This window comes from Mastomys coucha, unplaced genomic scaffold (genome assembly GCF_008632895.1).
Source record: "Mastomys coucha isolate ucsf_1 unplaced genomic scaffold, UCSF_Mcou_1 pScaffold7, whole genome shotgun sequence".
NCBI lineage: Eukaryota > Metazoa > Chordata > Mammalia > Rodentia > Muridae > Mastomys > Mastomys coucha.
In genome coordinates this window covers 75,244,579-75,259,014 of record NW_022196913.1, presented here as the reverse complement: position 1 = coordinate 75,259,014, position 14,436 = coordinate 75,244,579, and the positions used below count along the sequence as shown (strand labels likewise).

General features: G+C 44.5%; 2 long non-coding RNA genes and 1 pseudogene across 3 annotated transcripts; all 3 read right to left on the bottom strand.

The window, feature by feature from the left end:
* Positions 1-619: 619 nt before the first annotated feature.
* On the bottom strand, positions 620-1,588 carry LOC116081551 (annotated as a pseudogene).
* A 1,675-nt stretch (positions 1,589-3,263) lies between these two features.
* On the bottom strand, positions 3,264-4,860 carry LOC116081837. Its single transcript, XR_004115031.1, has 2 exons — positions 4,630-4,860; positions 3,264-3,403 (listed from the first exon to the last, which is right to left on the bottom strand). It is a non-coding gene; the product is annotated as an uncharacterized LOC116081837 (long non-coding RNA).
* Positions 4,861-5,934: 1,074 nt separating this feature from the next.
* LOC116081836 lies at positions 5,935-14,209 on the bottom strand. Of its 2 annotated transcripts, XR_004115030.1 has the most exons (3): positions 14,112-14,209; positions 13,213-13,389; positions 5,935-6,438 (listed from the first exon to the last, which is right to left on the bottom strand). It is a non-coding gene; the product is annotated as an uncharacterized LOC116081836 (long non-coding RNA). The 2 variants fall into 2 exon arrangements; XR_004115029.1 differs by lacking the exon at positions 14,112-14,209 and having other exon boundaries at positions 13,213-13,535.
* Between the last annotated feature and the right edge of the window lie 227 nt (positions 14,210-14,436).

Genomic DNA, 14,436 nt, shown 5'->3' with positions numbered 1-14,436 from the left:
GAGAGGAGAGGAGAGGAGAGAGGCTTTCCCTTTTTGAGTCAGGCTTGGGGGATTCTGCATACAATTGAATGGAAAAAGAGAAGTAGTGGGGCCAGGTGTAATGAGGATGTAGCATTTGGAAAGCAGAAGCAGGAAGGTTCTAGCCTGATCTACATAGCGAGTTAGCCAAGGTAGGACTACATAGTAAGAACCAGTCCCAAAACAAATGAGGACTGTTTTTCTGTGGCCTTCCTGGTAGGAATACACATGTCTTACTTAGAAGACAATAGCTTTCAACTAGCTAGGAAGTAGCTTCAGAAAAAAATTTTTAAAGCCCAGAATATTGGCAAGTATTGGAAAAGAGGAAAAAGAACAAAAGAAGAGCTCAGTTTTAATGACTAGTGCAGAACATCATTCCATAGTTACATAGCTGTTTTGTTTGTAAACTCATGTAGGCCAGGATATCTGCTATTCTCCTGCCTTAGTCTCCAGAGGTCTGGGATTATAGGTATATACTGCTACACATGACCGAGGTTGAACTTTTAATGTGTTTATTAGACATATGTATTTCCCACTTACTGTTCAGTTGTCTTTTCTCATTCATAAAAATAGTAAGAAGAAAGCCAGGCTTGATGGTACATGTTTGTAGTCCTAATTCTTGGGAGACTGAGGCAGGATCATTGCTGCAAATTTGAGACTAGCCTGGGCTACGTTTACTTCAGTGCTAACATGGGCTTTAGAACTGCAGCTCTTTTTGGATTCTCTAGAGTAAAGCTATATGCTTTTTCAGGAGGGGCTCCTCTTCAGGAGTCAGAATCACCTTCACAATATCTGACACAGGGGACACTAAGGAAGACTCATTTATTCCCTAGAAACCCTTAATCGTGGTGGAAATGGGATGTACCCACTTAGGAGTCTGTTTTGCTCTTGGCCAAGTCAGCCACAGAGAGTCAATGGCCCAGGACGTATACATAACCTTTCAGCTTGATCAACTCATAGGCACTTGTCAGCCAGTTTGTGGACCTCCTTCCACCACTCCTTGTCTGCATCAGTGCTCAGTTCTGGGTTCGGATTCCTCAGGGAGACGCCCGCAACATCCCCGAGACTCTACACAGGCTTGCACTGGAGTCCCCATGCTCCCCCAGGACCACCCATGACAGCTTAGTGAGTGAACTTCCAGCCTTCCTCCCATCAGGTAACAGAACCAGCTGAATCCAGATTGCAACCACTCCTGATAACTCTGTTTTGGGAAAGCCACTTATTTTCCAAGCCACATAGGTCAAGCTGGGTCTGAAGCAAGCAGCAGCTTGCAGTGTGGACTGTACTTCCCAACACTGGGAGTGAAGAACACGAAGGTTTTCACATTTCACTGGGCCAAAGGGAGTCGGCTCCCTCCCTCTTGCTGACAGCACACTGTAGAAATGGCCACCTTGGGGTTTGCAGTCATGCCATAGCCTTTGCCAGGGATACTTTTTGGTGTTCTAAGGAAAAGGCTGCCATGCTAGAGGCCTATCGCCTCTCCCTTTATCTTGTCTTCCATGACACCAACAAAGGCAAGCTCAGCTGCCAGATCCTTTATTAGATACTGATGGTCCTCAAGGGTTGCCATTTTGGACCAGGAACCAAAGGGACCACACAGGTGCACGATGGGTGGTATCAGGTGCCCAGTGCCACGGTCCAGGTTCCGTGACAGTGGCTCCAGCCAAAAGATTTTTTTTTTTTTAAGATTTATTTATTTTATGTGAGTATTCTGTTGCTCTCTTCCACACACCAGAAGAAGGCATCTGATCCCATTATAGATTGTTGTGAGCCACCATGTGGTTGCTGGGAATTGAACTCAGGACCTCTGGAAGAGCAGTTAGCACTCTTAACCGCTGAGCCATCTCTCCAGCCCTAGCCAAATGATTTTTGAAGTATAGATTTCTCACTATACTATTGAATATAGTGTAACCATTAAAAATAATATTTTTTCTCCAGAATATTAGTTTCTTTTTTTAAATATACAACCCAGAGTGACCTCAAACTATGTAGTCACAAATGACCTTCACTTTTGATCCCTTTGCCTCTGCCTCCTAAATTCTGGGATTGTGGGCATATGCAGTAATACCCAGCATTCCAGGGGCTATTCCTCATTAGAGGAAGAAGCGCAAAGGCCAGCCCTATGTAAGAACAGTGGGGTGGGGAGGACACAGATTCATGTTTTGGGGTATGGACAGACTTGCTTTGGGTTGGGACATAAAACACTGATAGTTCTCATGTGCCTTGGGATACAGGCTACTGGGTGGGAACTGAGGAATAGAGCAATGCAGAGACCCATCTGCCCTATTTGCTCCATGTGGATCTCATCCTGCCTTTCTTCTGTTCTAAATCAGAAGATGCTACAGTGGATACTTGTGACTAGGAACAGAGCTGAAGCAGTTCGAAGCTTGGTGCTCCCTGAAGACTCATGTTAAAGGGGTGCCCATGCTGGGTACTGTCGGGACGTGATAGAATCTCTAAGAGGGAACCTTTCGGGGGTCTTTGGGTCATGTGAGGGTATGCCTTTGAAGGGGCAATAGGATCTCAGTCTCTGCTTCATTCTTGATCCCTGACCATAAGGGGAATGATTTGCCCCCTCTAAAACATGCTGCCTCACCACAGGTTCAAAGCAATGAAGCTAACCCTGTCCTGGACCAGAACCATAGAAACCAGAATCAAACAACCTTTTCCTCTTTTATAATAAGTTAGTTGCCTCCAGCATCTCATTCCAGTGACAGAATGCACCCATCCCCAAGAATGATGATGGTCTTCTCTGCGATGTGAATTCTGGGTTCAGAGCAGCAGTCATCTGAATTCTTCCCAAGGAGTCGCGTTTTAGGACAACTCCTTCACTCAGGGTCATGTCTCTCTGAGATTCTAAGTCCAAATGGCAGGAGCTGTGAATGTGGGCTCTTGGGAGGGCTTATTAAGTATGTGATTTGTCATGTAAGTCATGACTTCCAGGATCCAAATCCTAAGAGGAAAAAGATGGACACACCGCAGACAGTACAGAGAGGTGTGAAAGGAGAACTCAGGGGCCAAAGCATTTAGGAGCAAAATGTTTCCTGAAAGTATGTTGGAAGACGCGTGAGTCTTCAGAAGGCTCTGGGCCTTGCAGTCATCCTGTGCACTAATCTACAGCAAGAGACCAAAGGGTTGTAGAAAGAAACTGTGCTGGAGAGGTGTGCAGGGAGTCAGATCTCCACAGGAGGAGAAGCAAGGACTGAGAGAGTTTGAAAAAGAAAGGATACGTTGGCTTCAAGAGATGGAGATCTAAGTCAAGGTGGGCAGTGTTTATTGGGGCGTGTCATCAGAATAGTCTTTCTCTTTCGCCATTCCCCATATCCACCTTCATGGACTGACTTCTTTTTCTTTCAGATCCTTTCAACACGCTGACTTCTATCTACTACAGTTTACAAAAAAAAAAAAAAAAAAGAAAGAAAGAAAGAAAAGAAAAAAAGAAAGAAAGAAAGAAAAGTCTCCAGCTTTCCCCTAACCATTACAATATAGATCTTTGAACTAATTCATACTGGTTGGTTTGGGTCACTTGACTTTCCCAGAAATAATATGTGAGGCACTTGTAAGTCAGGCAAGTGTTACATTACCTTTCCTCAGTGCCATAAATTTAATCTCAGAACCAAAAGTGAGAGAGGAGAGAGGTGATGGTGAGTCTCCAAGGAAATCAAGGTCCTATTTATTATTATTTTATTTTACATTTGCTTAGTGTGTGCGCGTGTGTTGTGTGAGACATAGAGAGAATGAATATGTCTGTGAGGCAGAGAGAGTGTGTGTGTGTGAGGCAGAGAGAGTGTGTGTGAGAGAGACATAAAGAGTGTGTGTGTGTGTGAGAGAGAGAGAGGCAGAGAGAGAGTGTGTGTGTGTGTGACAGAGTGTGTGTGTGCGTGAGAGACGGAGAGAGGTATATGTGTGTGTGTGAGAGACAGAGTGTGTGTGTGTGTGTGACAGAGAGAGAGGTGTGTGTGTATGACAGAGAGGTGTGTGTGTGTGTGAGTGCGTGCGCGTGCGTGCACACTTAGCATGTACATGCCATGCCACTCTTATAGAAGTCAAAAGACAGCTTGGAAGAATCAGTTCTCTCCTCCTATTATGTCTTATAAGCTGAACTCCGATCATTAGGCTTGGTACCAAGTGCCTTTACTTGCTGAGCCATCTCACTGGCCCAAGACTCAAATTCTAAAGACCAAGATGCTGAACAAGTGAAAAGGGCAAACAGCCTATTATGAGCGAGAACAAAAGGATCAGATGGTGATCATTCCCTTACGAATAAAAGGCCCAGGCCCGGCATGTTTATTGGGGCATGTCATCAGAATAGTCTTTCTCTTTCTCTTTCTCCTACCTTTAATCCCCAAACTAAGGAGGCAGATCTCTGTGAGTTTGAGGTCAGCCTGGTCTACATAGTGAGTTCCAGGACACCTGGGATTGCATAGTGAGACCTCATCTTAAACAAAGAAACAAACAAAAAATCCTTAAAGGAAATTGGAGAGACTGGGGACAAGCAGTGGAAGAGACAGAAAGTGTCACTGATGACCTAGTCCCCACCTTTGCTGCTCTACCTCCCAAGTGCCCCCACAAACCCTTCACAATTAGAATTCCTTACAAAGCCACTCTAACCTCGCTGGGATATATTCAGCAGAGGCTGCTCCCGGGTGTAGGAGTACAGTGTCGTCAGGCAGGTTTGGTTCTTTGAACGGCTGCTTTTCATTAAGCCCAAGTCCAGCTCTCAGCTTGCCCTCGGGATAACTATAAATCCATCTCTTTCATCACACGATCCTTTGTGCAGCCACAGCTCATTTCTGCCCGGTCTTTTCTCTTTCAGCGAAGCACAACCAGTTCTTTGACCACATGTCTGGTGACATAGTTTCCAGATTCTTCTGTGACCTATTTATCTTTCTCAAGATTCATGCTCCCATCCCCTGTGGGTGGGTGGGGGTAGAAACTTTGGTGTATATGTGTCTCCACATGCACTTGCAGAGGCCAGAGAAGAACATCTGGGCTCCTGCTCTACCACTCTGGGCCTTATTCCTTTGAGACAGAGTATCTTACTGAGCCTGCAGCTAGGCTATAGTGACCATCTTGTCTCTGCCCACTGGGGTTACAGTCATATGTGTCCTCATGCTAGGACAGCAAATGCTTTCAGTCTGTTCAGTCCCTCTTTTGTTTTGTTTGTTTGTTTGTTGTTTTGGGGATGGAGGATGCAGGGTCTCACTTTCTATCCAAAGCTAGCCTGGACTAACTATATAGCACAGGCTGGCCTTACACTCACAACCCTCCTACTTTAACATCTCAAGTGCTGAGATTGCAGGCAGATGCCTCGTTTATGTCTGTCTTCAAAATCCCTTTAGATAAAAGGCTGAGCTGCTGGCTGTGGTGGGACAGTCACTCACTCAGTTTACCTGGACACCATGCTTTGCCAACACGGTTTAAGATTTCACAGCCTTTTTCTTTGTCACTGTGTCACAGTTCACTCATTTTTGAGCATTCGAGCCACAAAATCGCAGATCTTTTTCCTTAGGAGTGGCTGCCAAGTCAGGCCTTTTGTTAACTATGCAAATTGTGTACTTCCAGCCAAATGGGACTTTCTACTTTTTCTTTCAAATCTCTTTTTGTTTCTTTTGGACTTCATCTAGTCACTTGTCCTGCCCAAATATGACTTTATAAGCAGGAAGTCTTTGCACCTTGCTGTAAACAGAACCGTTTTTATCCCCTCAGCTCTGGCTTAGCTCACAGGCCTGCTTCCCAAAAAATATGGCGCCTATCCTTGCTAGTAATGGATTGTGTGTTGCCGTCTCACTAGCCAGCTTGCTCCTTTCCCACCCATGTCTGTGTCTGTACGTGCTCGTGCACATGTGTACCTGAACTTTGACCTGTCATTTCAATTAGTCATTGTCAACTTTGCTTCCATTTTTGCTTAGTGCCAGCTGTTCTGAGCAGACAAACACTTTGGTGTCTTCTGCCTTTCTCCTGTGTACATTAAAAGGTAGAAGCTGGGGCAGCTCCAGAGGGATCCTGAAATGCTAATGCCTCTGTCCCTAAGCTCTCTCCCACCCACTGGCTCAAGAGCACCAGAGTGGCCCTTTCACAAGTAGATACACATTAAAGTAATTAAAATTCACTGTCCCTTTAGTACTTCATGATTCCACTATTGATCTCTCCCTGACAGATTTGCTTTACCTCCTCCCCAGAGCCATCTCAGCCCCGATACCACCCTTCTAAGTCACTCAATCCTGCTTCCATACCAAAAAAGCCCTAAGCAGAGCTAGAGAGATGGCTCAGTGGTTAAGCGGGTGTAGCGGCTCTTGCAGAGGACCTGAGCTCAGTGCCCAGCTTCCGTGGCAGGCGTCTCATACTGCCTATGATGCCAACTCCAGGTGATCTGACCTCTTCTGACCTCTGAAGGCACCTGCACTTCTGGACACATACCTATATTTAAATACAAATATAGAAATGAATATGAAAAAAAGACTCATTTTTCTGAGTGCTAGGATTATAGCATGTACCACCACACCCACAAGAAAGTACTAAAGATGTAGGTCTTATTGAAAATAAAAACTCTAAGTACTTTAGGGTTCTAGAAAAGTTCTAGTTATGATCCAGGATGAGAATGTACAACTGCGATACTTTAAAGGCCTGACAGAAAGTGAAGGCAAAATAAAGCCTCTTTCTGAGTCCAAGGGAGTGGCATTGTGCCTGGGACAGCAGCTACCCATTCATCTGCATCTCTTTTTTTTTTTTTTTTTTTTTTTTTTTTTTTTTTTTTAGTTTTTCAAGACAGGGTTTCTCTGTGTAGCCCTGCTGTTCTGGAACTCACTCTGTAGACCAGGCTGGCCTCAAACTCAGAAACCCGCCTGCCTCTGCCTCCCAAGTGCTGGGATTAAAAGCATGCGCCACTACTGCCCAGCCCATTAATGCATGCCTTCAATAGTGGAAACAGCCTCTCTTACCAAAGAACCATATGTTCAGACTCTCACCCGGCATAGGACTCAGACCTCTACTGCTCATAGTGCCTGCCTGTCTGTCAGGATGGATTTCTCAGTTCTTCACAAACTAACAATCACTCAGCTTGTGTCAACACCTCAAGCAGTGTCAGATATCGGTGCCTTTTGCTCATGTCCCTGAAGGGTAGTAATGGGTCAGAACTGTCCAGGCACTCTGGAGTCTCCTTATTCTTGTTTTGTGAAATGACCTGATCAGATTAGTTAAAAAGAGCAACCAAATGTTTTCCAAAGGAGAGCTAATACTCATTTGAAAAGAAAAAGAAAAAACACTAGTACCACTGGAGTCACCTTGTCCAGACCCCAGATGATGACCATAACAAAATGAGATCAATAGGGTATTTCATAAAGACTTCCAGATTCTAGCCAGGCAGTGGTGGCACACGCCCTCAATCCCAGCACTTGGTGGGGCAGAGGCAGGCAAATTTCTGAGTTTGAGGCCAGCCTGGTCTACAAAGTGAGTTCCAGGACAGCCAGGGTTGCACAGAGAAACCCTGTCTCGGACAAACAAACAAACAAAATTTCCAGATTCTAAAACTCCCTTCCTAAAATGGAAGCCATTTCTTTACATTTCTTAGCTAGGCTAAAATGAGTCACAGAAAGCAAACCTAGTCAGGTGGCACTTTTCCCAGTGCAGTAGAAAGTACCTAGAAGACAATCCAAATAAAATCCCTTTTTTAAAAAAAGCTGACACAATTTCTGAGAAATGATTTGGAAGAATGTGTAATCTAGATCCAAGGATATCAATCTATTGGCTCCCATCCTGATCATTTGAGGTTAGACACAAATTTCAAAAGGATAAAAGTACAAAATAGTTCTCAAGGAAACTGCCAAAAACGACGCTTGAAGACGGTACCAAATGTACTCAGTATTTCTTGGGTGGTTTTGTGTACAGTGCAGGCTGTCTCAAGGGTAAAAATAAAAGTATCAGGTATTTCAGAGTAATAAATACTGAAAGCCATGAGGGGGGAGAACACGGAGGAGGGATGAATTCAAGGACCACTGAGAAGAAAATGGGCCAGCTCTTCTGAGACAGGAGGGAAGGTAGCCTCTTCCTGAAGATGAAGGCCCAGGGACACAGCTTGGTGAAAGGGTAGATGAGCTCTACTGCTGTTAGCTCAGCCAATCAGAAAGTTGAGGGCTGCCTCTGTTTCTGTCACTAGACTGTCAGATTCGTGAGGGCAGTGCTATGGTTTGGAAAAATATCCCCCGAGCGCCGCCCCCCGCCATGTCAACAGCTTGGTCCCAAAATGGTGTTGTTGGAAACTGGTACCATCTCTGCAAGGTGGGGCTTGGTGGGAGGTCCTGAGATCATGCTGGGCACACCTCTGAAAGAGGTTGTGATACTTTGTGATACTTTGTCCCCTTCCTGTCTGTCTGTTGCCTTCTTGGCCATGAAGTGTGCGTGTGCAGTTAAGCTGTACCACGTGCTCCCTTCAGGATGCACCTGCCTTGCTAAGGGTCCAAAGCAATAGGATCAACCCATCACAGGTGAGATGCTCCCAAACTGTCAACCTAAATAAGCCTTTTCTCTCTATAAGTTGATTATTTCTGGCATTTTGTTAGAGTAATGGAAATCTAGCCAGCAAGGCACGGCTTGCATATGGTTTGTTCTCTTTTGTAATGAATAACGCTGAATGTGGTGAATACAGAATTGCTGAGTCTCAACTGGGAATTGTTGTGCAGAGTGAGTTTTAGAGACTTAGCCCTGAGGAAGGCGCTCCAAACAGATACCATAGGAGGTGTGCTCTGGAGGGGTTGCTTATCTGAGGTTAAGTGCTGGTGTAGAGATTTAAAGAGAATTAAATCATCACTTTCCTAAGGCTTAGAAGGCAATCAGATGGGAAATGTGGGGACTAGCAGAGGGGAAGGACAAGGAATGAGGGCGGAGCGTGTGAGGAGGGTAACAGAGTCTGGGCCACAGGTAGGTCAGGGTGGAGGTGAACTAGCCAAGTCATAAAACTACAGTCTCTCCAAGAGTTTTGGGCCAGTGTAGTGAAAAGCTTTTCAGTGTCTAGACTAGTTGTGGGCCATATCTACAACTCAAGTTTTTATTATGAATTATGTGAATGTTCAAACAGGACTGCATCTAGGTTGTAGCCTGATCTTTTTAATTAAATTAACTAGAAAGGGCAGAGAGAAAGAAGAAATGAATTAAGAAATTGTTTTAAATATATTAAATGCATTGAATGTATTTAAACCTATTAAATTATAAGTTATTCAGATTTCTGTATGTGAATAATATGTGGATATGCATGTGCATGAACATGCATCACAATACTTATTCCATCCATGCATGTCCATGGATATTTTCTGCAATATTGGGGTTGATAGGAACAATTACAAAACTGCCATCTAGTCGAGTTGGGTTACATGTATTCTCTATGCTATGGATGAGGTCTGCATTATGAGATCTGCATCATGTAATGGGACCTGGGTAACCCAGGCTGACTGTGAGGACTTGGAGTGTGAGCAGGTTTGTAACCCAAGGTGGAGGTTTGCTGCAGTCAAGGACCAGTTACCTATAACCAAATTCCTGGGTGCTGAAAGAATCTGACCAGGCAAGATCCAAGACCACAGGACTGGCCAGGTCAAACACAGGGACAAATTAGCTGGCTCCAAACAGAATTATCTGGATTCACTTAGACATGCTCATCTCTTTAAAAGATCTTAAAGCTGGCCCTCTGCTAAGACCTTTCAGCCTTATAATTTCTCTGACTTCAGTACAAGCATGATCTCCTTTTTCAATTTTCTATTAAAGATGAATCCTTTGAACTAATTCCCACCATGTCTTCTTACATTTGCTTTAAATTTAAAGGGGTTAAATTGCTTTAACCCCTCCCCCGAGAAAATTCATAGATCTATATTTAAGCTTCATGGGTCACAAAATCTTGCTTGTGCAAAATCCATATGAAGACACTCCTAATTAGAAGATAATAATAACTCACTGTCCAGTTAGGGGAGAGGTAGGAATAGAGATCAGGAATTAGGATCTGGATTAGAGGGAAGAGACACTGAAAGGAGCCTCCACTCTCCTCTGGGTTACCAGAGTCTCCAACAGGTCACCCTCTCAAAGGGAATCCATTTTTTACATCAAATAAAAACAAAAATTGCACACTTGCTTTCCTGCTGGGACAGGACAATTATGGCGGAGGTAGAGGAAACACTTCTCTGTGAGCAAGCACCCACCTCAATCATCCAAATACTGGAATTATGTTTCGGATCCATCTACTTGAAAATAGATGGTATAGTAGCACAGTTTCTGAACACGGGAAAGATAGTTCAAAGAAGGTCATGTAATACACAGAACCAACAGGACGCAAAATGTAGATTGAGCCCCCTCCTCTAATGGAAAACAACTACATTACATTTGCAACATTTGTGGGCGGGGGTTATTTGAACAAAGCTATGGAAACATTTCAGTTCTGGGGTTCAATTTTCTTTCCTGTCCTTGGGATAAATTGCACAAAATGTTGCTTTTTTATCACTGGATATTAAAGTCCTAGGAACAATTTGAAATTGTCTTGAGATCTCTGGCCCTGAGACTTCAGCTATTTCTTTCCCTGGCTTAGCTATCCAACTATTTGAAAATTGTGTTTTCTTTGATCACACACAGGAATGCTGGGTGGCACAGTCAATTTTGCTCCAAACTTGTGATGTTTTCTGAAAATTCCCAAATACGAATACAAATACAAAGGATGCCAAACCCCTCTACCCCGACTTCTAGCACCAAATCTTTATCAGTCAATGTATTCAAGGTCTTACAGGCCACCTCTTTTTATACGCCTTAGATTTTCAATTAGCCCTTTGGATTTCTAACCACATTTACCAGGAAATAACTATTTAAATATGCCTTCCTCTAACACATTTTTAAATGGGATTCCCCTGGCAAAAGTAGATGGGATTTTAAAAATTGGAACCATACAAGAAACAGAATTTGTTTTTGTAATCATGAGTGAGTCCCCTGGAGCTGGTTTACACACAGCTAAAGTGACAGCTCTACTGAGCAAAGCCTATGGGGTAGGGTAGGGGTGGGGGTTGGGGTGCAATGGGGTGGGATGGGACTGAGGTGGGGGTGGGAGCGATGTGAAGCCCAGTCTGTCTAGACCGGCTGGGCTGCAGGCATTTTGCACTAAGCTGCCTTCTTCTACTGCCTTCTCCTTCCTCAAATACCTTTTATTTCCCTACTGTTTCAGTGTTAAGATTCTCGTAAAGATATTAAACGGGATTCGGAAGAAAAAAAAAGACGGCACTTCTGAAAAGATATTATGGGGAGGAATAAAGTTTTCTTTCTTCTATTAAAAAAAACCTTACATGACGTGCCATCTTCAAATGAAAGCCACTTGATCTAATAACCACTCATTTTAAAAGAACCGTTGTGAACAGCCACAGTCTCTAGGCTGTTCCTAAGGATCAGGCGTCATGCTGAATGCTTAGTGTTTGCGTTTATTGCTTCACCTAGACCTACAGAGACCTGATGAAAAAGACAGCTTATTGGTGCCATTATAAACATGAAGGAATAGGCAGGCCTACGGGGCTATACTGCAAGGTCATCTGCCCTCCATAGTAACAATTCCATCCCTTTGACTGGAAAGGCTCTGAGACTCTGGTAGCCCATGAGTTTTTTGTTTGTTTGGAGCCATGTCTCACTATAGAGCCCTAGTTGGCCTGGAACTCCTACGGAGACCAGGTTGGCTTCAAGCTCACAGAGAGCTGCCTACCTATGCCTCCCAAATGGTGGGATTAAAAGCATGTGGCACTACCCCTGACCACAATAAACTTCTTTATTCAGCTTTCCACTAGCTACACAGCACAGGGTACCAGTCCCTCAGGCCTCCACAGCATCATCAGGGGCCGTAAGAAGAATAGTGTCCCGGGCTGTTACAGGTCACATGCTTCTAGCAAAAAAACGTCTGCTCACAGGTCATCGCTCTTGTATGGACTGTAGCTCCCACATCTGAGTTCTCCATCCATGCCCTTTCCTCTCTTTTCTCTCCAGCAGCACAGGACTGTGCTTGAACACCTCTGAATGCTGGGTAATGAGGCTATGCAATCCAGTACTGAGCACTCTTATCACATACATTGGATCAGGGTTCTGGGTCATATCTAAAAATGTTTCAGTCTGAAATCCAATCTAACCTCTAGCTTGTTTGTTTTTGTTCAGAATATTTCCACTCTTCAGATAGTACTATAGTTGAATGCTAAAGTCAGTGTTGGAATACTATTCATTTGTTAAGATTTTACAAGTAGGGACATTATGCTTTCTATGCATTGAATATAATCCCTTTTGGTTTTTATATAATTAACAATTAGTACTGGTTTACCAGTATATACACATACAATAAGATATCCCCTTTGTTTCAGAAATGATAGAAGATGAATTACAGATGCAAAAACTAGGACCAAAATCACCTGAAGTTAGGGAAGAAATGAGAACAGAGGACTCAGCCAAAGTGTGCTAAATGCTAAAGACTCTCCTGTCACATCTTATCCATGGGCTGGGAGGGGACCATGCTCGTGGAGCTAAGCTTTCTCTAAGTCAAGGGACAGATTGTCAGTTCCACAATTAGAGACCCACCAGAGGAAAACATAGAATTATAAACAAACGAAACAACCATGCCAGGTGTTAAAAGCAAAGAAAAATATTTCTCAGACATTGTAAGAGAGGTGAAATATAGCAACAGATTCCATCACTATTTCTCACACATGCTTCATGGGGACCCAAACTCAAATACCAAAGTGGAAAACAAACAAACGAACAACCACCTTTCCCAGCCCAAAGGAAACTCTGTAAGGGCATATGAGAGGAAGGAGCCATGGCAGGAGATCGGGAGCTGGAGAGGGCAGGGAGAGGGTGGTCTAGGCACAGCTCAGGGGCTAAGAGGATGTCAGCCTGGAAGTGACTCATTACCAGAATGACTGTGAGATGTGTCTAATCCAGGGCTCTGTGAAAATAAGTTATTGTTGGTCGGGTGGTGGTGGTGGCGGCGGCGCACGCCTTTGATCTCAGCACTTGGGAGGCAGAGGCAGGTGGATTTCTGAGTTCAAGGCCAGCCTGATCTACAGAGTGAGTTCCAGGACAGCCAGGGCTACACAGAGAAACCCTGTCTTGAAAAAACAAAACAAACAAACAAAGTTATTGATAACAACCAAGCCTCTACAATAGGCGACATGGCTGTCCTGAGCCAGCTGGGACACTTACTTGGTCTCTCTCAGTCATTGCTCATCCATCACCCCAGCTTGTTACTCCCACAGCAATGCTGTTATGAGCCTAATGAGACAGTTGCATCCTGTCTGGCACAGGGTGAGTCTCACCTGATCTACTTAGACCTTACTTTGGGATTGTCCGCCCCAGGTTACCAACACTGGGTGAGCTTGCCTACAATCAAACAGGAGAGGCAATTAGGAAAGACTGGAATAAGACATTGGGAATAGTGGCCTGAAGACCTAGTCACCGTGACAGGAGGTTAGAAGGGAACAGAACAATGGGTAGGAGGGACCATAAATGAGACTGTAGGTAGTAGGTCCCATGAAAAAGGAAACACCTTCCTCTCCCCCAGCATTCTGTGAAAAGACCCAAGGAGAAATCAAATGTAAGAAAACTTCCTGAAATTGAACATTGCCATAATGAAGCTCTTAAGCTGTGGTTCTCAAACATGTGGTATGACTTACCCAGAGTGCTTGTTAAATACTAGCTAGATCCCAGGGCTCCAGCCTCATCAATAATGACTCCATTATTCTGAGATAAACCCAGGAATGTATTTTAATAAGCACCCCTAGGTGATACTGAAAACAACAACTCTAACCTCCACTTTGGGAAATGGGACTCTAAAATATGTTTAGATAGCCCTTCGTGGGGCACCCACCACCCACCCCAGCCTCAAAGGAGCCCTGCCATGAAGGTGGGACTTGGGACAGGGGAGGGGGTAAATCTGAGCAGCTCAGCCTTCATCCATCTGAAGGACTTGCTGTCAAGGGGTCTCTTCTCCATTTGCCAGGTCCTCTATATGATCCTAACCAGAGAATAGCCCAAGTGGGGACACAGGTGACTATTTTAAAAATAGTCTTTGGAATATCCTGACCCTGGTGAGTTTCCATTACCTAGGAAGCATAGCTAATGTTTCCTGATGACGGACTGGGTGCCAAGCCTTGTACTCCAGTCATTTAGTCCTGAGAACAACCCAATAGGTAGATATTTCTGTCCTCAGGTTCTGGATGGCCACATTAAGCAGAGCCACTGGGATGTACATACATGAGTCACTGGCTGTAGGATGCTGGGAGACCCTGGACAGGTGGGCTCAGGAGACTGCTGGGAGATCTCTACACTTCCGGGTGGGCATCTGGCTGTGGGAAGCCAAGTAACCCCTCCCTCCCTCCCTCCTCTCCTTCCCTCCCTCCCTCCCTCCCTCCTCTCCTTCCCTCCCTC